Source organism: Bos indicus x Bos taurus, chromosome 16 (assembly GCF_003369695.1).
Source record: "Bos indicus x Bos taurus breed Angus x Brahman F1 hybrid chromosome 16, Bos_hybrid_MaternalHap_v2.0, whole genome shotgun sequence".
Lineage (NCBI taxonomy): Eukaryota > Metazoa > Chordata > Mammalia > Artiodactyla > Bovidae > Bos > Bos indicus x Bos taurus.
This window is the reverse complement of record NC_040091.1, coordinates 5,552,745-5,577,301: the sequence shown is the minus strand read 5'-3', so window position 1 is coordinate 5,577,301 and position 24,557 is coordinate 5,552,745. Positions and strand designations below refer to the sequence as shown.

At 38.2% G+C, this 24,557-nt stretch overlaps 1 protein-coding gene across 5 annotated transcripts in view; it reads left to right on the top strand.

The window, feature by feature from the left end:
* The window catches only part of LOC113906369 (complement factor H-like), a 75,941-nt gene extending 63,270 nt beyond the window's left edge, over positions 1-12,671 (top strand). For 4 of the 5 annotated variants that reach the window (XR_003514857.1, XR_003514852.1, XR_003514856.1 and 1 more), the window contains 2 exons: positions 7,972-8,207; positions 9,600-10,618. The gene's annotated coding sequence lies outside the window, so the exon portion shown is untranslated. Of the gene's footprint in view, positions 1-7,971; positions 8,208-9,599; positions 10,619-11,528 lie in introns of those variants that run through there. The other variant, XR_003514853.1, reaches the window with a different exon arrangement.
* The last annotated feature ends 11,886 nt before the right edge of the window (positions 12,672-24,557 follow it).

The following is a 24,557-nucleotide window of genomic DNA, read 5'->3' as shown; positions in this document are numbered from 1 at the left end:
CATCCATATTTTTGCAAATGACATTATTTCATTCTTTTAGTGGATGAGTAATATTCCATTGTACATATGTACCACATCTTCTTTACCCATTTCTCTGTTGATGGACATTTAGGTTGATTCCATATCATGACTATTGTAAACAGGGCTGCAATGAACATTAGGGTGTGTGTTTCCTCTTAGACCAAGTTTTTCACCAGATCCATGCCTGGGACAAGATTGCAGGGTTATATGGTAGCTCTGTTTTTAGTTTCAAAGGAGTGTAAATACTTGTCTCCATAGTGGCTGTATCAACTAACAGTGTAGGAGGGTTACCTTCTCTCCACATACTCGCCAGCATAGTTCTTTTGACTCATGTTAAGGAATATCATGCTGTAGTTTTGATTTGAATCTCTCTAATAATTAGTGATATGAGCATCTTTTCATGGGTGTCTTGCCCATCTGCGTGTCTTCTTTGGAGAATAAACCTAAGGAGACAGAAGATCTGTAATCTGAAACTGTAGTACACTAATGAAAGAAATTGAAGACAAAAACAGATGGAAGGATATACCATTATCTTTGATTAGAAAATCAATATTGTCAAAATGACTGTAATATCAAAAACAATCTACAGATTCAATGCAATCTGTACGTAATTATCAATGGCAATTTGTCACAGAACTAGAAAAAAAAAAAAGAAACTTACAATTTGAATGGAGACACAAAAGGCCAAAAATAGACAAAGCAATCTTGAGAAAGAAAAATGGAGCTGGAGGAATGACACTCCCTGGCTTCAGACTATACTACAAAGCTCTAGACATAAAAAAAAAAAAAAAAAATAGGGTACTCATTATGACATCAGGACTTATGAATCAGTTAATTGAAATGGACAGGAATGGGCAAATTTAATTCAAATTCAAATATAATTCCAGTCTGGAATTTTGTATGATGTTAAATTAGTAGGGTGACAATATACAGCCTTAACATATTCCTTTCCCAATTTTGAACCAGTTGTTGTTCCATTCTGGTTCTAACTGTTAGAACTATGGGCAAGAATTCCTTAGGAGAAATGGAGTAGCCCACACAGCCAACAGAGGAGTCTGAAATGGAGTACTTGGGTTCATTTTCAAAAATGACAAACTTATCTCCATTCATTTCCAAGGCAAGTCACTTAAAATCACAATAATCCAAGTCTATGCCCACCCACTAATGTCAAAGTATATGAAGTTGACTGGTTCTATGAAGACTTATATTACATTCTAGGTCAAAACATCAAAACAAAAAAATCTGCTTTTCATACAGGGAACTGGAATGCAAAGGTAGGAATAAATGGATACCTGGAGTAACAGGCAAGTTTGGCCTTGGAGTATGAAATGAAGCAGGGGAAAGGCTAAAAGAGTCTTGACAAGAGAAGATATGGGTCATAGGAAATACCCTCTTCAAAAACACAAGAGACATTTCTACACATGGACATCATGAGATGGTCAGCACCAAAATCAGAATGATTATATTATTTGCAGTCAAAGATAGATAAGCTCTATACAGTTGGCAAAACTAAGACTGGAAGCTGAGTGTGGCTCAGATCATGAGGTCCTTTTTGTGAAATTCAGACTTGAAGAAAGCAGGGAAAATCACTAGGCCATTCAGTTCGTTTATGATTATATAGCAGAAGACATAAAAAGATTCAAGGGATTAGATCTGAGAGAGTGCCTGAAGAACTGTGGATGGAAGTTTGTAACTTTGTACAGGATGCAGTGAGCAAAACCATCTCCAAGAAGCAGAAATGCAACAATGCAAAATGGCTTTCTGAGAAGGCCTGCAAAGAGGTGAAAAAAGAAGAGATGCAAAGTGCAAAGGACAAAAGGGAAAATATACCCATCTGAATGCAGAATCCAAAAAATAGCAAGGAGGGATAAGAAAGCCTTGTTAGGTGACCAATGCAAAATAATAGAGGAAAGCAATACAATGGGGAAGACTAGAGATGACTTCAAGAAAATTAGAGGGAGCAAGGGAACATTTCATGTAGTGATGGGCACAGTAAAGGGCAGAAACAGTATGCCCCTAAGAGAAGCAGAAGGTATTAAGAAGAGGTGGCAAGAATATACAGAAGAACTGTACAGAAAAGGACTTAATGACCCAGATAACCATGATGGTGTTGTCACTCACCTGGAGCCAGAAATCCTGGAGTGTGAAGTCAAGTGGGCATCACTACAAACAAAGTTGTGGAGGTGATGGGATTCCAGCTGAGCTAGTTCAAATGCTAAAGATGATTCTGTGGAAGTACTGCACTTAATATGGAAATTTTATTTGGAAATAAAATTTGGAAATTTGGAAAACTCAGCAGTGGCCATAGAACTGGAAAAGGTGAGTTTTTATCCCAGTATCTAGAAGGGAAATGCCAAAAAATAGTCATACTAGCACAACACAACTGGATTCATTTCACATGCTAGCAAGGTAATACTCAAAATCCTTTCAGCTGAATTTCAAAAACATGTGAACTGAGAACTTCGAGATGTACAAGCTATATTTCGAAAGACGGCAGAACTAGATATTAAATTGACAACATCCGTTGGATCATAGAAAAAGCAAAGGAATTGAAGAAACACTCTGCTTCATTGACTACACTAAACTCTTTGATTGTGTGGATCACAGCAAACTGTGGAAAATTCTTACAGAGATGGGAATACTTGACCACCTTACCTGCCTCCTGAGAAACCTGTATGCAGGTCAAGAAGCAACAATAAAAACTGGAATGGAACAACAAACTGGTTCAAAATTGGGAAAGGAGTATGTCAAGGCTATATATTGTCACCCTGCTAATTTAACATCATACAAAATACCAGGCTGGAAGAAGCACAAGCTGGAATCAAGATTGCCAGGAAAAATACCGATAACCTCAGATACACAGATGACATCACACTAATGGCAGAAAGCAAAGAGGAACTAAAGAGCCTCTTGATAATGGTGAACGAGGAGATTGAAAAAGCAGCTTAAAACCACATTCAAAAAACAAAGATCATAGTATCAGGTTCCATCACTGTATGTCAAAAATGGGGGAAAATGGAAACAGTGACAGACTTCATTCTTTTCAGCTTCACAGTCACTGTGGATGCTGACTGCAGCCATGAAATTAAAAGACTGCTTGGAAGAAAAGCTGTGAAAACCTTGACAGCATGTTAAGAAGCAGAGACATCACTTTACCAACAAACGTTCATGTTGTCAAAGTTATGGTTTTTCAAGCAGTAATGTATGGATGTGAATGTTTGACCACAATGAAGGCTGAGTACCAAAGAACTGATTTTTTGATCTGTGGTGCTGGAGAAGACTCTTGTGAGTCCCTTATCCTTCAAGGAGATCAAGCCAGTCAATCCTAAAAGAAATCAGTCCTGAATATTCATTGGAAGGACTGATGCTGAAGCTGAAGTTCCAGTATTTTGGCCACCTGATGAGAAGAGCTGACTCATTGGAAAAAGAACCTGATATTGGAAAAGATTAAGCGCAGGAAGAGAAGGGACATCAGCAATGAGATGGTTGGATGGCATGATCGACAGAATGGACACGACTTGGAGCAAACTCCGGGAGTTAATGAAGGACAGGGAAGCTGGGATTTCTACAATCCATGGGGTTGCAAAGAGTCAAAAACAATTGAGCGACTGAACAACACAATAGGAACTGATTATGATGTATCTTGACATTAAGTTATTTGGCTCTATCTCATTTGGATTTCACTGAGCAGTTTTAGTATGTAGTTGTTGTTTTTGGTTAGTCACTAAGTCATATGCCCTATTTGAGAAATTATCAGCCATTATTTAAAAAAAAATTTTTGGAGTGTATTTCCTATATAATATAGTGTTAGTTTCACTGTACATCAAAGTGAATCAGCTAAACATATACATATATCCCCATTCTTTTGGATTTCCTTTACATTTAAGCCATCAGAAAACGATGGCATAGGGAAATCAGCCATTATTATTATTATTATTTTTTATCTCTTATTCTTTATTTTCAACTTCATGTTCAACCTTCTTTGCTATCTTCCCACAGGTCCTTGAAACTGTGTCCATTTTCTCTCAGTCTATTTTCCAAGTTAATTAATATTCAAGCATATTGATCCTTCTGCCATCTGCAATATATTGTCGAACCATGTGGTTTTCTAATAATCTATTTTTAGTTCTACCAATTGGACTAGATTTTTAAAAACCATCATCCAATGATTTCAATATCTGTGTCATCTCAGTGTTGTCTTCTGTTGATTCCTTTTTCTCTTTTGAGGTTTACCTGGTCTTTGGTCTGATAAATGATTTCCAACTGTATTCAGACACTTGAGCTTTTATATCTTGAGACTAAGGATATTATTGGACTTCTTCATTAATCAGGCCTCCATTACCGCCATGTAGGGTCCAAGCCCAAGGTTCCCACCTGGCCTCCTCTGACACCAGGAGAAAGGGTAGAAGTTTCTTGTTCATTCCTTCAGTTCAGTTCAGTTCAGTCACTCAGTCATGTCCAACTCTTTGCGACCCCATGAATTGCAGCACACCAGGCCTCCCTGTCCTTCACCAACTTCTGGAGTTCACTCAAACTCATGTCCATTGAGTCAGTGATGCCATTCAGCCATCTCATTCTCTGTCGTCCACTTCTCCTCCTGCTCCTAGTCCCTCCCAGCTCAGGGTCTTTCCCAATGAGTCAGCTCTTCACATGAGGTGGCCAAAGTATTGGAGTTTCAGCTTCAACATCAGTCCTTCCAATGAACACCCAGAACTGATCTCCTTTAGGATGGACTGGTTGGACCTCCTTGCAGTCCAAGGGAGTCTCAAGAGTTCACTCATTATGTGAGTGGAAATGTAGGCTGCTTACTTGGACCCTGTAGATCAAGGCATGGAAAGGATTGGTCTGAGGTTTCTGCCATTGTGTGTTTCTAGACTAAATCAGTCCAGTTCAGTTGCTTAGTCGTGTCTGACTCTTTGCAACTCCATGGACTGCAGCACACCAGGCTTTCCCATCCATCACCAACTCCCAGAGCATAACTAACCTCATGTCCATCAAGTCAGTGATGCCATCCTACCATCTCATCCTCTGTTATCCCCTTATCTTTCCACCTTCAATCTTTCCCAGCATCAGGGTTTTCTCCAAAGAGTCAGTTCTTTTCATCTGCTGGCCAAAGTATTGGAGCTTCAGCTTCATCATCAGTCCTTCCAATGAATATTTGGGACTTATTTCCTTTAGGATTGACTGGTTTGATCTCCTTGCATTCCAAGGGACTCTCAAGTTTCTTCTCCAACACCACAGTTCAAAAGCATAAATTTTTTGGTGCTCAGCTTTCTTGAAAATCCAACTGTCATATGCATACATGATGACTGAAAAAATCTTAGCTTTCACTAGGTGGAATTTTGTTGGCAAAGTAATTTCTCTGCTTTTTGATATGCTGTCTAGGTAGGTCATACCTTTTTTCTAAGGAGCAAGTGTCTACCATATGCAGTGATTTTGGAGCCCCAAAATAAAGTCTGTCACTGTTTCCATTGTTTCACCACCTGTTTGCTCTGACGTGATGGGACCGGATGCCATGTCCTTAGTTCTATGAATGTTGATTTTTAAGCTAACTTTTCCACTCTCCTCTTTCACTTTCATTAGGAGACTCTTTAGTTCTTCTTCACTTTCTGCCATAAGGGTGGTGCCATCTGCATTTCTGAGGTTGTTTATATTTCTCCTGACAATATTGATTCCAGCTTGTGGTTCATCCAGCTTGGAATTTTGCATGATGCACTCTGCATATAAGTTAAGTAAGCAGGTGACAGTATACATATTTGATGTATTCCTTTCCTGATTTGGGACCAGTTTTTCTTCTATGTCTGATTCTAACTGTGGCTTCTTTACCTGCATACAGATTTCTCAAGAGGCAGGTCAGGTGTTACCATCTATTTAATTTCCACAGTACGTTGTGATCCACACAGTCAAAAGCTTTGGTGTAGTCAAAACAGAAGCGGATTTTTTTTTTTTTTTGGAACTCTCTTGCTTTTCTGATGATCCAGTGGATGTTGGCAATTTCATCTCTGGTTTCTCTGCCTTTTCTGAACCAGTTTGAACATCAGGAATTTCATGGGTCACATGCTGTTGAAGCCTAGTGTGGAGAAGTTTGAGCATTAGTTTACCAGCGTGTGAGATGAATGCAATTGTACAGTAGTTGGAACATTCTTTGGGATTGCCTTTCTTTGGGATTGGAATGAACATTGACATTTTGCAGACCTTTGTTCCCTGCTGAATTTTCTGGCATATTGAGTGCAGCACTTAAAGAGCATCATCTTTTAGGATTTGAAATAGCTCAACTGAAATACCATCACCTTCACTAGCTTTGTTCACAGTCATGCTTTTTAAGGCCTACTTGACTTTGTATTTTAAGATGTCTGGCTCTAGGTGAGTGATCACACCTTTGTGGTTATCTGGGTCATGAAGCTCTTTTTTGTATAGTTCTTCTGTGTATTCTTGCCACCTCTTCTTAATATCTTCTACTTCCACTAGGTCCATACCATTTTTGTCCTTTCTAGTGCCCATCGTTGCATGAAATATCCTTGGTATCTATAATTTTCTTGAAGAGATCTCCAGCCTTTTCCATTCTATTGTCTTCCTCTATTTCTTTGCACTGATCACTGAGGAAAGCTTTCCCATTTCTCCTTGCTATTCTTTGGAATACTGAATTCAAATAGTTTTATCTTTCCTTTTCTCCTTTGCCTTTGACATCTGTTCTTTTCTCAGATATTTGTAAGACCTCTTGAGGCAACCATTTTGCCTTTTTATGTTTTTTTTTTTTTTTTCACAGGAGATGATTTTGATCCCTTCCTCCTGTACAAAGTCAGGAACCACTCTTCATAGTTGTACAGGCATTCTGTCTTATATATTCCCTTGAATCTATTTGTCTCTTCCACTGTAATTGTAAGGGATTTGATTTAGGTCATGCCTGAATGGTCTAGTGGTTTTCACGTCTTTTTTCAATTTAAGTATGAATTTGGCAACATAGAGTTCATGATCTGAGCCACAGTTAGCTCCCAGTTTTGTTTTTGCTGACTGTATAGAGCTTCTCCATCTTTGGCTGCAAAGGATATTTTCAATCTGATTTTGGTATTGACCATTTGGTGATGTCCATGTGTAGAGTTTTCACTTGTGCTGTTGGAAGAGGGTTTTTGCTATGACCAGTGTGTTCTCTTGGCAAAATTCTGTTACTGTTTGCCGTGCTTCATTTTGTACTCTAACACCAAACTTGCCTGTTAGTCCAGATATCTCTTGACCTCCCACTTTTGCATTCCAGTCCCCTATAATGAAAAGGACATCTTTTTGCTTGTTAGTTCCAGAAGTCCTTGTATGTCTTCAGAAAACTATTCCACTTCAGCTTCTTCAGCATTACTGTTGAGGACATACACCTGGATTACTGTGCTTGTCAATGGTTTGGCTTGGAAATGAACAGCAATCATTCTTTCATTTTTGAGATTGCATGCAAGCACTGCATTTCAGACTGTTTTCTTGACTATCATGACTACTCCAATTCTTCTTAGGGATTCTTGCTCACAGTAGTAGATATACTGGTCATCTGAGTCAAATTCAGCAATTCAAGTACATTTAAGTTTGCTGATTTTTAAAATGCCGATGTTCATTCTTGCCATCTCCTGTTTGACCACTTCCAATTTGCCTTGATTCATGGACCTAACATTCTAGGTCCCTATGCAATAGTGCTCTTTACAGCATCAGACTTTACATCCATCACCAGTAACACCCACAATTGGATGTTGTTATTTTTCTTCATCTCTTCATTCTTTCTGGAATTATTTCTCCACTGATCTTCCACATATTGGGCACCTCCCCACCTGAGTTCATCTTTTAGTGTCTTATCCTTTTGCCTTTTCATACTGTTCATGGGGTTCTCAAGGTAAGTATACTGAAGTGGTTTGCCATTCCCTTCTCCAGTGGACCACATTTTTTTTTTCTTTTTTTTTTTTTTAAACCGGACAGAGCGCTCGCGCCGCCGCCGTCTGCCCTAGAGCTTTCCTGGCCACCCACGCTCCGCCTTGCGCCCGCGGACCCGTCTGCTCTGCGCTGGCACCTCGCAGCTCCGCTCTGCTCTGCCGCTCCAGTGGACCACATTTTGTCAGAATCCTCTGCCATGACCCATCCAACTTGAAGGCCCTATACGTCACGTTCAGAGTTTCATGGAGTACTACAAGCCTGTTGTCCATGTGATAAGATTGGTTAGTTTTCCGTGATTGTGGTTTTCACTCAGTCTTCTTTCTGATGGATGAGGATAAGAGGCTTATGGAAGCTTCCTGATGAGAGAGACTGACTAAGGGTTAAACTGGGTCTTGGTCTGATGGAAGGCGACATGCTCAGTAAATCTTTAGTTCAATTTTCTCTTCATGGGCGGGGTTGTGTTCCTGCCCTTTTTTTTTACTTTGGCCAAAAAAACCAAGGAAATAAGGAAGATACTGGTGACCTCCTTCAAAAGGTCTTATGCATGCACTGCCGCACTCAATGCCTCCAAACCTGCAGCAGGCCACCGCTAACCCATGCCTCTGCTGAAGACTCCTGGACACTGACAGACAAGTCTGGGTCTGTCTCTTGTGGGGTCACTGCTTTTTTCTCCTGGGTTCTTTTGTGCACAAGGTTTTGTTTGTGCCCTCTGAGAGTCTGTTTCTGCAGTGCTGTGTAAGTTCTGGCGGCTCTGTGGTGGGGTTAATTGTAGCCTCCTCCAAGAGGGCTTATGCAATACCCAGGTCTACTGCACCCAGAGCCCCTGCCCCTGTAGCAGTGCACTGCTCACCCATACTTCTGCCAGAGACACTCAGACACAATTCGGGCTTAGTCCCTGTGGGGTCTCTGGGTCTTGGTGCACACAAGGACTTGGTGTGCACATTTAGTTTAGTATTTCTAGATTAAGTCAGTATTGTGAAAACTGTTTGTATCTTGCTAGGCTACTCTTTTCTGGGCCTTTTCTTAAAGAGATCAACTGCTTCATGAGACATTTTTTCTTTCTGAATTTGTATTATTTCTGGGTTGCTGTCTCTGTGGCCCATTCAGGGTACATAGTAGGCAAAATGAAAACCCCGAAGACTCTCTTCAGTGTAACTCTTTGAATCCCAAGGTCCCTAAGCAGATTGACTTACTACTTGTTTCACAGTGTTGGTTTTTATAATATGTTCAGGACCTTTATTTAGCACAAGGAATACTTAGCAGATGCTATAAGCAAAAATATTTTTAACTCATCTTGTCCAGAAATGGAAGCAAAATTTGCTTTCAGACACTGCAGCATGTTGTATAAAAGGGTAAAAGGTTGTTTTTTTGTTTTTTAATCTTAGCTATCCATCTTTCCAGCATATACTCTGAAAGAAAACATGTTTGAACATCAGGACACTGCAAAGCAGACATATTTGTTAAAGTGCAATATGTGCTTCCATAGTGGTAAAATAAGGTCTTAAAATGTGTATTTCTGATTAAGTGATTAAAATTCCTTCTATAAATCATTTCTGTCTTTCAAAATTATAAGTTTTGATATGACATATCTGGCTGATTTTCCTTTTATTTGTTTAAAACTGTAGGAGTTGTCTTTCAATAAAGCAAACACCATTATTTTTTACTCTCTCAAGGAAAATGTGGGCCTCCTCCACCAATAGACAACGGAGATATTACCTCACTCTTGCAATCGGCATATCCTCCAGGAATGAGTATTGAGTACCACTGTCAGGCCTACTATGTGCTTTGGGGAAACAGAAACATAGTATGTCAGAATGGAGAGTGGTCACAACCACCAAAATGCTTAGGTAAATGCTTTAAACTTCTCTTGGATCCTGGGATAATCCTTGTACACAGCATAATGTTTAACTGTCTATGATAGAGGTTTTCTGAATTAAATAACAACCAGGTAATGCTTGCACGCCAAGGATTAATATCTGTATATAGAAATAAAGTTAGAAAATGTCATGTTCAAGCAACAACGGCTCCTTTATGAAAGCTCTTCATACGATAAATGACATTATGAATCTTATAACATTTAATGATTACACTAAACAAAGTATCTCATTCTTATAACATTAATTTTTTCAAAATGATGAAATTTACATTATACATTTTCAGTGTATTGGTTTGGAAAAAGTTTGTGGAAGAATTTTTGGACCAAAGTTCTTGAAACCCTGAAATTCTGTTGAATGTATTTGCATATTACTCACAGGTTTATGTTTATTTTCTTTAACTTTAGAGGCATGTGTAATTTCAGAAGAAATAATGAAAAAAAAATCACATACAGTTAAAATGGAAACACGATACAAAACTTTACTCTAAGACAGAGGATAATATTGAATTTATGTGTCAGTATGGTTATCATCGACTGACACCACATCATGCATTTCAAACAACTTGTCAGGAAGGAAAGGTGGTGTATCCTCGATGTGGATAAAACCTTGACCAAATGCAGTTGTAAAACTGAAATATGTACATGTATTCAGATTTTTCCTTATTAATTCAATTCTGTTTCTTTTATCAAGTATTTTTTAACTCATCTTGAATCATAAATCAGATTTGTGTTAAATATTATGGGGACAATGTAACTGAGAGATGGGCCCAATGAATCACTTCTTAAAAGTATCTCATTAAACTTGGCAAATCAAAATGTTATGTGTCCTGTTCATGAAACATTTATAGCAAGAAATTAGATTCAATCACTTCCATGCCTCCTTCCATCCATCAGTTTCCTAACCTTCTTAAAGCTTTCTCCATTACTTCTGAGGGTTTCTGAAACTCTGTTTTAGAAGACATGGGATAAAAGTGTGGAAAGAAATGGAAAAAAAATCAAAATATTGATAATATCACTTAACAAACATATAAAAGCAAACTATGTCATACTTATGTCAGCAATTAAATATAAGTAGTTTATCTTACTTTTGCTCATCTATCAATAGATGAATAAACCTTAAATGATGAGAAAGATAATATTTTGTTCAGTCACTCGGTCATGTCCAACTCTGCAACCCCATGCACTGCAGCACTCCAGGCCTCCCTGTCCATCAGCAACTCCCGGAGTTTACTCAAACTCATGTCCATTGCATCAGTGATGCTATCCAACCATCTCATCTTCTGTCGTCCCCTTCTCCTCCCTCCTTCAATCTTTCCAACCTCCTTCCCTGCATCAAGGTCTTTTCAAAGGAGTCAGCTCTTCACATAGGTGGCCAATATATTGGAGTTTCAGGACAGATTTCCTTTAGGCTGGACTGGTTGGATTTCTTAATATTTTACAATATGCTTATCAAAGTACATATAATAATTCAAATAAAGAACAATGAGAATCACATTGCATTACTACTATAGCACAGCATATAAGTGATTAAAAAATTCAACATTAAATATACACACATACATAAAGACACTCTGCTTTAAACACTGAATAACTTTTTACAGAAAAATATTGGCAAGAAACGTAAGAAACTATTTAGTATATCTAGAGTTGAATTCACAGATAATAGGTGTAAAAGTTGTTTCACTTCTTTTTACTTACATGAATTCTTGAATTTTTCTGTCTTCAGTGTATATCAATATTGAACCTCAAAATATTTTCTAAAATAAATATGCAAAGTGACACAAGAGGAGCTTCAGAGATCAATTTGGTAATGAACTCCGGGTCTAGTAATGTTTTCCTGATTTTGCTGGTACAGAGCATTTTAGAAACATTCACCTCCAGTCTGAAAATGATTTTTATGTTCATACATTTTAAACAGCATATTAAGCTTAAATCAGTTAACTATAAACATTTTAAATTTCTAAATATTATAAAAATTTTATTATTAAAACAGATATAATTAATGAAGCCAAAATATTTAAGGTGATATCTTATTACTTTGTACTGCATGAAGTCAAGTGACCTTCTTAGTCTAAGAATCATGGCCATCACCATTGGTGCTAATTGATCGAAATCTGAATTGCTAGTAACAGCTGGTTTTCTCACCCTGAAATGAAATGGTTACAGTTGACAAGTTATCTTTGCTGTAAATGTTAACATTTTTGTAGATATTATTTCTCCAAAGTTTTCAACTAATGGTTGTAGAATCTATTTATGACTCGAGGCTGCAAACAGTTATTTCACTGTTGTCTAGAAAATGGTGATTTTTAAAGATCAGTTCTATCATTTTTTTGCATTTACAGACATTCTGTGTAAAGATGAGTGCTAATTTACAGACTCTGTTCATAATCAATTTTCACCTAAAAAGTTTTAGCAAATCTTTAAAATAATTTGTTTTTAAATAATTTGTAGTTGACATATAGTTGATTTACAAGTTTCAGGAGTATAACACAGAGATCCATAATTTTTAAAGATTATACTATATTTAGAGTTATTGTAAAATGTTGGTTATGCTTCCTGTGTTGTATGGTATGTCCTTGGGGATTCTTTATTTTATACTTAATACCTCTTAATCAAATACACCTATCTTGTCCCTCCCTGCTTCCCTGTCTCCAATGGCAAACACTTGCTCATTATCTGTATCTTTGAATCTGTTGCTGTTTTGTTATATTCATTCATTTTTAATTTTTTTTTAATTCCACATATAAGTGATATCATATGGTACTTGTATTTCTCTGTATGACAAATTTCACAGAGAATAATACCTTCCAAGTCCATTCATGTTGTGTAAAATGGCAAAAATTCATTCTTTTTTATAGTTACTTGGCCCCTTGTGTAAATACATATATATATATATATATATATATATATATATATATATATATATATATATACACATACATACATACATACATACACACACATAATTAGTGGTTTTGGTTAAATCTACTATAAAGATAAGAAAAGCATCATATCTTTTATCAGTGTAATCTTGGTTATTAACTGGACATGGAACAAAAGACTGGTTCCAAATAGGAAAAGAGTACATCAAGGCTGTATATTGTCACCCTGCTTATTTAACTTTTATGCAGAGTACATCATGAGAAACACTGGGCTGGAAGGAGCACAATCTGGAATCAAGATTGCCTGGAGAAATATCAATCACTTCAGATATGCAGATGACACCTCCCTTATGGCAGAAAGTGAAGAGGAACTAAAAAGTCTCTTGATGAAAGTGAAAGAGGAGAGTGAAAAAGTTGGCTTAAATTTCAACATTCAGAAAACTAAGATCATGGCATCTGGTCCCATCACTTCATGGGAAATAGATGGACAAACAGTGGAAACAGTGTCAGACTTTATTTTGGGGGCTCCAAAATCACTGCAGATGGTGACTGCAGCCATGAAATTAAAAGACGCTTACTCCTTGGAAGGAAAGTTATGACCAACCTAGGTAGCATATTCAAAAGCAGAGACATTACTTTGCCAACAAAGGTCCGTCTAGTCAAGGCTATGGTTTTTCCTGTGGTCATGTATGGATGTGAGAGTTGGACTGTGAAGAAGGCTGAGCACCGAAGAATTGATGCTTTTGAACTGTGGTGTTGGAGAAGACTCTTGGGAATCCCTTGGACTGCAAGGAGATCCAACCAGTCCATCTGAAGGAGATCAGCCCTGGGTGTTCTTTGGAAGGAATGATGCTAAAGCTGAAACTCCAGTACTTTGGCCACCTCATGCGAAGAGTTGACTCATTGGCAAAGACTCTGATGCTGGGAGGGATTGGGGGCAGGAGGAGAAGGGGAAAACAGAGGATGAGATGGCTGGATGGCATCACTGACTTGATGGAGGTGAGTCTCAGTGAACTCCAGGAGATACTGATGGACAGCGAGGCCTGGTGTGCTGTGATTCATGGGGTTGCAAAAAGTCGGACACGACTGAGCTACTGAACTGAACTGAGGGTATAGGAGATTTAAATTTGAGTCATATTCATCCAAATTTATATGCTTACACTGCATAAGAAGTATTAATTTTCAAGCTGTAATGGCCTTTGGCTAAGCATATTTGAAGGTTTTGTTTTTAAGGAAATTGAAAAAGAGCTGTGAAGCCTAGTTTATTTTGTATAATTCTGGTGTGCAGGGGTGGGATGTAAAACAGTGGAATTGTTTTACAGTTATCCCAGTATTTCAGAAGGCCAGTTATAAATAAAATTTGTTACAATTTTTTTAGTTTCTTCTTAATTGTACTAAGATATCCAATATTTTTGGAAAACACAGGGTTAAAATACATATATATTTATAAATATGTACCTCTAGGAGATGAAATTAAATGAAAGGATCATCACTTGAGGTAGTAGAAAATAGACTATGATCTGGCACCTTAAGTAAGTACTAGAGAGGAGAATCTAGACATATTTTGTAAGTCTGCAATGTGAAACACAAGGGGAAAAAGGATTACATACAAGATGCAAGTCTGGAAAAAAATAATAAAGAGTGAGTCTAAGGAAGTAACCTGGACAGTAAGAACACAAATTATTTTTTCAGTTTCAGTGAAAGGTTGTGATTTTCTTTATGATCATAATCATAAAGATTATGATTTTCTAAACTAAACTATGTGGATCATTACATGCAAATGTGAGTATTGTGAACATATCTCAGACTTTTTTTTTAATTTTAAAAACCAATTTTATTGGAGCACAGTTGATTTATAATGTGTAATATCAGATGCATTGCAAAGTGACTCAGTTAAAGATATACACATTTTTTAGATTCTTTTCTCATATAGGCTGTAACAGAGTATGGAATAAAGTTCCCTGCCTTATATGGTATGTCCTTGCTGCTGCTGCTGCTGTCACTTCAGTCGTGTCCGACTCTGTGTGACCCCATAGACGGCAGCCCACCAGGTTCCCCTGTCCCTGGGATTCTCCAGGCAAGAATACTGGAGTGGGTTGCCATTTCCTTCTCCAATGCATGAAAGTGAAAAGTGAAAGGTAAGTCGCTCAGTCGTGTCCGACTCTCAGCGACCCCATGGACTGCAGCCTACCAGGTTCCTCAGTCCACGGGATTTTCCAGGCAAGAGTACTGGAGTGGGGTGCCATTGCCTTCTCTATGGTATGTCCTTAACAATCATCTATTTTACATATAGTAGTCAAACTTCTTGTTTGACTACTACATATATATATATATATAGTTGTCAAACTCTTTTTTAATTAAAGAATTATCAACAGATCCTACACACAGTCAATTATCTTGGGGAGAAGTGGCCTTATCCATATAGTAAGATGCAAATGATAAATTATACAGCCCAAGTCTAATATCAAGAAGGAAATTTAGGTTTACACTAATCCCTTATGAGAATTCAATCTTTTAAATCCATCAAGGATAATTAATATTAAAATCTTTTATTAATTATGAAAATATATTGAATAAAATAAAATGGTTTCAGAATCACTCTTAAAAGTAGTTATTTTTAATGGGGGAATTCACAAACATGAAATTAAAAAACAAAACTCACAATACAATGTTCAAGGGATTGATATCAAATTTGTATAAAAAGTGTAGTACACAAGTTGACAGAAAAATGTCTTGATCATTTTAAAGTCTTTATATTTATTTTTTTATTATTTAATTTTATTTTTTAGCTTTACAATATTGTATTGGTTTTGCCATATATCAAAATGAATCTGCCACAGGTATACACGTGTTCCCTATCCTGAACCCTCCTCCCTCCTCCCTCCCCGTACTATCCCTCTGGGTCGTCCCAGTGCACCAGCCCCAAGCATCCAGTATCATGCATCGAACCTGGAATGGCAACTCGTTTCATATATGATATTATACATGTTGCAGTACCATTCTCCCAAGTCATCCCACCCTCTCCCTCTTCCACAGAGTCCAAAAGACTGTTCCATACATCAGTGTCTCTTTTGCTGTCTCGCAGCACTGTTTATAATAGCCAGGACATGGAAGCAACCTAGATGTCCATCATCAGATGAATGGATGAGAAAGCTGTGGTACATATACACAATGGAGTATTACTCAGCCATTAAAAAGAATACATTTAAATCAGTTCTAATGAGGTGGATGAAACTGGAGCCTATTATACAGAGTGAAGTAAGCCAGAAAGAAAAACACCAATACAGTATACTAACGTATATCTATATCTATATCTATATCTATATCTATATCTATATCTATATCTATATATATATATATATATATATATATATATATATATAAATGGAATTTATAAAGATGGTAACAACATTGTATGCGAGACAGCAAAAGAGGCACAGATGTATAGAACAATCTTTTGGACTCTGTGGGAGAGGGAGGGTGGGGATGATTTGGGAGAATGGCATTAAAACATGTATAATATCAGATAAATGAATCGCCAGTTCAGGTTCAATGCAGGATACAGAAAGCTTGGGAATGGTGTACTGGGATGTCCCAGAGGGATGGTATGGGGAGGGAGGTGGGAGGGGGGTTCAGGATGGGGAACATGTGTACACCCGTGGCAGATGCATGTTGATGTATGGCAAAACAAATACAATTTGGTAAAGTAAAAAAAAAAATAATAATAATTAATTTAAAAATAAATAAATTATGCCATCAAAAGAAAAAAATTGAAAAATAAAATCTGATTTTACTCAGGTACTTACATACAATAAGCTTACACTCTTTAAGCACACAGTTCAAGAAATTTTGACCAATGAATACAGGTGCATAAGAGTCATCTAGTCAAAATATAGGCTGCTGTTCATTCAGCTGTGTCTGACTCTGTGGGACCCTATGGACTGTAGGCTGCCAGGTTCCTGGGTCGATGGGACTCTCCAGGCAAGAATACTGCAGTGGGTTGCCATTTCCGCCTCTGGGTGATCTTCCCCACCCAGAGATCAAACCTATGCTCTTACATCTCTTGCACTGGCCGGCAGGTTCTATACCACTAGCACCATCTGTTCAATAACCCCGAAGAATCTTATGCAGGCAATCCTCTTCATCAAATCCTAACCTCTGAGAACCATTAATGTGGCTTCTGTGACTGTACTTTTGCCTTTTCTGAAAAGAACAGCCACAACCTGGGAATAATCTAAGTAGCACTCAATTGGTAGGTGGATAGACGTTTGTTCTTATCAGCCAACTCTGAGAGTCATATGTTTCAGTACTAGAAGTTAAATTACTGAGATTTTTCTTCAGTTTCCAATATTAGTATATCATCATTTGAAATCTCCAAATGTATAATCTTCAGATATACATTTGAAATCTTCATTAAGTACAAATCTAACCGATTCATGACTTGAATTCAGGTAACACACGACAGCACAGTAAATATATCAATACACATATAGAGAACTGCAGTTAACTTTTTTTTGAAGAGCTATTATCTTTGGAAAGAAGATGGAGTGAGTCCTCCAGAATCTGCATTTTGAAATCAAACTTTCTTAAGTGATAGAATTTAGGTAGAACCTTTGGATGGTGATTAGGATTAGAGGAGGTCTTTGGCACGGAACACTTATACATGGAATTGGGGCCCCTGGAACACTAACAATAGCACTTGCTTCCTTTTGTTTTGATCTGTTCTTCTTAATTCCATGTTCTCTCTGAGAATGAGTACAATATTCTTTGCTTCTTTGTAGCTTCTGGGAGTGGCCATCAGTCCTTGTTGGTTTCTGGCTTGCAGCTGCAGTAGTCTAACTGCTGCTTCTCTGGTCACAGAATATTTTCTCTAGGTGTATTTGTCTTTACTTGTATTTTTTTCTTCTTAAAAGACATCAATCATATTTCATTGAAGCCCACCAAAATGATCACATCTTAACTTGATTACATCTGTTAGACACCTAATTCCAAATAAAGTAAGACTTTTAGGTCTTGGCTGCATGGATTCGAAAAACTCTTTTGAGGACACTGTTTGACACATAACAGTGCACATTGCAGCCTCTCAGCTTCCTGTGTTTCTCAAGTGTCAAATATATTCACCCAATCCCAACATCTCCCAAAGTTTCACCCTTTTCAGCATCCACTCTAAGGCCCAAATTTTATTGTGTCTTGTAAATAAGTTATGGATGAGATGCAGTTTCTTGTCCATCCTTGGGCAAAATTCCTATTTGTGTGTGACCCTATGAACCAGAAAACAAGGAATGTGCTTCCAAAGTACAACATTAATACATACATAGAATAGACGTTACCATTCAAAAATGGAGAAAGAGAAAGAAAAATGAGTCTCAAGTCTTAAACTCAAAACCCATGAGGAGAAATCTCATTAGATTCCAATTGAGAGAGCACTTCCCTATGGAAAAAAAAAAAAAAAAACATGGAGGACAGCCCCAACTTTTCAACCCACCAGAGAAGTGAGCCTACTTTCTCAGCTGAAAGAAGCCCTGTTATCAGAGTTCTATCTTTGGAGGCATTCTTCCTTTATGTGTATGATGCCTGTCCCTTTCAGTCCATGCTGAACGCATTTCTGCTAGTACAAAGTTCTCAAACACCTTGTCAGTCTCTTGTGCTTTAATATGTATAAGTTCTCAGCCATGTGGATAAAACACAGATCATCCTCAGATAACAGCATCTATTTCTGTCTTGTGCTGTGCCATGCTAAGTACTTCAGTTGTGTCCGCCTCTCTGTGACCCCACGGACTGTAGCCTGACCAAGCCCTCTGTCCATTGACTTCTCTAAGCTACAATACTGGAGTGGGTTGTGATTTCCTTCCCCAGGTGATTTTCTCAACCCAGGAATCAAATGCCCATCTTTTAAGTCTCCTGGACTCTCATGCAGGTTCTTTACCACTAGCTCCACTGAGAAATTTCAAATTATCTCCTTCTTAATGACTTCTTAATGACTGATGATTCATTCTTCCATTTACAACTCATTTCATGTATTTTATGGAAGCAGAGAGAAGAAATTAGATGAATCTTTCATAATTGCGTTGGCAATCTCCTGAACTAAATATCCAAGTTCACCTTGGATATTTTGTAGGTGGTAATTTTGTATCAACTTGGCCTGGTTATAGTACTCAGTAGCTTGGTCAAATAAGTTTGGCTGTTTCTCTGAAGGCATCTTAAAGATATGATTAACATTTAATCAGACTTTGAATAAAGTAAATTACCATTCATAACATGGGTGTACTTCATCCATTCTGTTGAAAGTTTTAAGAGAAAACACTGAGCTCCTTCCAGGATAAAGGAACGCTGCCTCTCAAGGTTTCCAAAGGAAAAACTGCAACACACACCCTTTCTGAATTTTCCAGGCTGCCACCTACCCTGCAGGTTTCAGACCTACCAGTCTTCACAATTACATGAGCCAGATCCTTAAAACAGATCTGAGTCTGATGTGTGTGTGTGTGTGTGTGTGTGTGTGTATGGTGGGGAGTTTGGGAACTTTGTATTTTCTGCTCACATTTGCTATGAACCCAAAACTGCTTTAAAACACAGAGTTCGTTTTCTAATGAAGTAATTTGTAGAATTATGTGTGTGATTTCATAATCCATTCCCCACTATATTCTTCTTTATTTTAGTGTTAGGAAATCGCAGTTTGTAATTGGAGATATGACTTGCTAGTAAGGATGACGTTTCTAGCCTCCCTTGAAGTTTTTATAACCAAGAATGTTTAGTGGTAAGATAATTGCCTAAGAAGATATCAAATTAAGAAAAACTAAGTTTTAGTAACAACCGAAACTTATCTAAAACCAGCTTGAACATCAGGAAGTCCACGGTTCACATATTGCTGAAGCCTGGCTTGGAGAATTTTGAGCATTACTTTACTAGCATGTGAGATGACTGTAATTGTGCGGTAGTTTGAGCATTCTTTGACATTGTCTTTCTTTGGGATTGGAATGAAAACTGACCTTTTCCAGTCCTGTGGCCACTGCTGAGTTTTCCAAATTTGCTGGCATACTGAGTGCAGCACTTTCACAGCATCATCTTTCAGGATTGGAATAGCTCAACTGGAATTCTATTACCTCCACTAGCTTTGTTCATAGTGATCCTCTCTAAGGCCCACTTGACTTCAAATTCCAGGATGTCTGTCTCTAGGTCAGTGATCACACCATCGTGATTATCTGGGTCGTGAAGATCTTTTCTGTACAGTTCTTCTGTGTATTCTTGCCATCTCTTCTTAATATTGTCTGCTTCTGTTAGGTCCATACAATTTCTGTCCTTTATCAAGCCCATCTTTGCATGAAATGTTCCTTTGGTATCTCTGATTTTCTTGAAGAGATCTCTAGCCTTTCCCATTCTGTTGTTTTCCTCTATTTCTTTGCATTGATTGCTGAAGAAGGCTTTCTTATTTCTTATTGTTATTCTTTGGAACACTGCATTCAGATGCTTATATCTTTCCTTTTCCCCTTTGCTTTTCACTTCTCTTCTTTTCAGAGCTATTTGTCAGGCCTCCCCAGACAGCCATTTTGCTTTTTTGCATTTCTTTTCCATGGGGATGGTCTTGATCCCTGTCTCCTGTACAATGTCACCAACCTCATTCCATAGTTCATCAGGCAATCTGTCAATCAGATCTAGACCCTTATATCTATTTCTCACTTCCACTGTATAATCATAAGGGATTTGATTTAGGTTATACCTGAATGGTCTAGTGGTTTCCCCTACTTTCTTCAATTTAAGTCTGAATTTGGCAATAAGGAGTTCATGGTCTGAGCCACAGTCAGCTCCTGGTCTTGTTTTTGCTGACTATATAGAGCTTCTCCATCTTTGGCTGCAAAGAATACAATCAATCTGATTTTGGCATTGGTTTTAGAAAAGGCAGAGGAACCAGAGATGAAATTGCCAACATCCGCTGGATCATGGAAAAAGCAAGAGAGTTCCAGAAAAACATCTATTTCTGCTTTATTGACTATGCCAAAGCCTTTGACTGTGTGGATCACAATAAACTGTGGAAAATTCTGAAAGAGATGGGAATACCAGACCACCTGATCTGCTTCTTGAGAAATCTGAATGCAGGTCAGGAAGCAACAGTTAGAACTCGACATGGAACAACAGACTGGTTCCAGATAGGAAAAGGAGTAAGTCAAGGCTGTATATTGTCACCCTGCTTATTTAACTTATATGCAGAGTACATCATGACAAACGCTGGACTGGAAGAAGCACAAGCTGGAATCAAAATTACAGGGAGAAATATCAATAACCTCAGATATGCAGATGACACCACCCTTATGGCAGAAAGTGAAGAGGAACTCAAAAGCCTCTTGATGAAAGTGAAAGTGGAGACTGAAAAAGTTGGCTTAAATCTCAGCATTCAGAAAATGAAGATCATGAAATCTGGTCCCATCTCTTCATGGGAAATAGATGGGGAAACAGTGGAAACAGTGTCAGACTTTATTTTTCTGGGCTCCAAAATCACTGCAGATGGTGACTGCAGCCATGAAACTAAAAGACGCTTACTCTTTGGAAGGAAAGTTATGACCAACCTAGGTAGCATATTCAAAAGCAGAGACATTACTTTGCCAAAAAAGGCTCGTCTAGTCAAGGCTATGGTTTTTCCTGTGGTCATGTATGGATGTGAGAGTTGGACTGTGAAGAAGGCTGAGCACCAAAGAATTGATGCTTTTGAACTGTGGTGTTGGAGAAGACTCTTGGGAATCCCTTGGACTGCAAGGAGATCCAACCAGTCCATCTGAAGGAGATCAGCCCTGGGATTTCTTTGGAAGGAATGATGCTAAAGCTGAAACTCCAGTACTTTGGCCACCTCATGCGAAGTGTTGACTCACTGGATAAACTCTGATGCTGGGAGGGATTGGGGGCAAGAGGAGAAGGGATGACAGAGAATGAGATGGCTGGATGACATCACTGACTCGGCGGACGTGAGTCTGAGTGAACTCCAGGAGTTGGTGATGGACAGGGAGGTCTGGCGTGCTGTGATTCATGGGGTCGCAAAGAGTCAGACACCACTCAGCGAATGATCTGATCTGATCTGATCTGATCTTATGCTTATCTATACTACATTTCAAAATATTGTATAATTAATATGTGCAATCTTCACGAAAGGCCTTATTACTGGGTATGGTGGTGGTTTAATTGCTAAGCCATGTCTGATTCTTGTGACTCTATGGACTGTAGAATGCCAAGCTCTTCTGTCCATGGGATTCTCCAGGCAAGAGTACTGGAGTGGGTTGTCATTTCCTTCTTCAGGACATCTTCACAACACACGAGCTAAACCTGGATCTCCTGAATTGCAAGCAGATTCTTTACTAATGAGCTATTAGGGAAGACCACAGAAAGGAAGCTCATATACTGAGTATATGTTTGTAGATATTTCACAGATGAGATGGAAGCCACACAACTCATAGTATATCACTGAAGACCTCACATCTATCCCATTGTTATGACAAAACTTAAATTCTTATTAGTCTGTCTCTTAATACTGTGCCATTTTCAAAAATGTTATGCTACTTCTTAAATGCATAGGATATTTTATATAGAATTCTACACAATTTTATATAACACAGCAATACATGAAAGAAGCAGAAAAAAATGGTGGAGGAGTAAAACAGGGAGGTGTCCAGCTTCCCCACAAATACACCAAAAACTCATCAAGATATTGAACAACGCTTACAAAGCAGCCTCTAAGAGACAGCAGAAGACCCCAGGCCTCCAGGGTGGCAAGTTAAGCTCACTGGAATGAGGTGGGACAAAAGATAAGACATAAAAAGTGAAAAGAAGAGATGCAGAATTTCAGGATTGGAAATTGTGCCTGAGACTGAACCACTGAGGTGGGAGCACTGAGTCCAAGATCCAAGACTGCTAGAGAACTCCTAACTGCACACACACACACCCATGGAAATTAATTACTGATAAAATCTACGAAGGCCTAGAACTGTAAACAGAGTCTGGTATCACTGGGCTGCCAACAGCATACTCTACAGGATATCTTACCCAGTCAAGTGGCAAGACAAAAGCACAAAAACAATATCAGCCACAAGATTCCCACAGACACTCCAAATTATACTGCCTCACACAGCCTTCTCCATCAGGAAAAAAAACATAAACAGTAAAACAACTCACTTCCTCCTCTACAATGCAGGCTTAAGTTACGCCAACAAGAAATCAACACAAACCACTGAAACAACCTTTCCCACTGAGAGCAAAAACCAAAAGGAAGAAGGGATACATCCCTAAAGTCTGGGAAAGGAGACTTCAAATGCAGTACGTTAGAGAAAAAAAAAAAAAAAAACAGAAAAGACACAGAAATATAGGACAAATGAAGAAACAAGGTAGAAACGCACAAGACCAAATAAACAAGGAGGAAATCAGCAAACTACCTGAAAAATAATTTAGAATAATGATAGTAAAGATGTTCCAAAGCCTCAAAAATAGGATGTAGAATATGCCAGAAACAACACAATTAATGCAATCCAAGTACATAGAAGAAATAAAGAATAAATAACAAAGAGAAATGAATGACACAATACTGAATTAAAAATACTCTAGAAGGAACCAATAGTAGAGTAACTGAGGCAGAAGAACAGATGAGTGAGCTAGAAGACAGAATGGCAGAAATAACTGCTGAAGAGAAAAATAAAGAAAAAAGAATGAGAAGACACCTATGACAGTATTAAACTCACCAATGCTTGAGTTATAGGGACCTCAGAAGAAGAACGGAAAAATAAAGGCACTGAGAATATTTTTGAGGAGATTATAGTTGAAAACTTCCTCAATATGGGAGAGGAAAAAGTCAATCAAGTCCAAGAAACACAGAGTCTAATATAGGATAAACCCCAGGAGAAAGATGTTGAGACAAATACTAATCGAGCTAACAGATACTAAACACAAAGATCAAAAGCACAAAGATAAAGACAGAATATTAAAGGCATCAAGGGCAAAGAAACAAACAACATACAAGGGAAAGCCCATACAAGTAACAGCAGATCTTTCAGCAGAAACTCTGCAAGTCAGAAGGTAATGTCAGGAAATATTTAAAATACTAACAGAAAAAAAAAATCTACAATCAAGCCTATTCTATCTAGTAAGGATCTCATTCAAAATTGATGGAGAAATCAAAAGCTTTACAGAAAAGTAAAATTTAAGAGACTTTCAGTTCAGTTCAGTTCAGTTCAGTCGCTCAGTCGTGTCCAACTTTTTGCGACCCTATGAATCCAATCATGCCAGGCCTCTCTGTCCATCACCAACTCCCGGAGTTCACTCAGACTCACGTCCATCGAGTCAGTGATGCCATCCAGCCGTCTCATCCTCTGCTGTCCCCTTCTCCTCTTGCCCCCAATCCCTCCCAGCATCAGAGTCTTTGCCAATGAGTCAACTCTTCGTATGAGGTGACCAAAGTACTGGAGTTTCAGCTTTAGCATCATTCCTTCCAAAGAAATCCCAGGGCTGATCTCCTTCAGAATGAACTGCTTGGATGTCCTTGCAGTCCAAGGGACTCTCAAGAGTCTTCTCCAACACCACAGTTCAAAAGCATCAATTCTTCGGCGCTCAGCCTTCTTCACAGTCCAACTCTCACATCCATACATGACCACAGGAAAAACAATAGCCTTGACTAGACAGACCTTCGTTGGCAAAGTAATGTCTCTGCTTTTGAACATGCTATCTAGGTTGGTCATAACTTTCCTTCCAAGAAGTAAGCGTCTTTTAGTTTCATGGCTGCAGTCATTTTGGAGCCCAGAAAAATAAAACTATTTCCACTGTTTCCCCATCTATTTCTCATGAAGTTATGGGACTGAATGCCATGATCTTCGTTTTCTGAATGTTGAGCTTTAAGGCAACTTTTT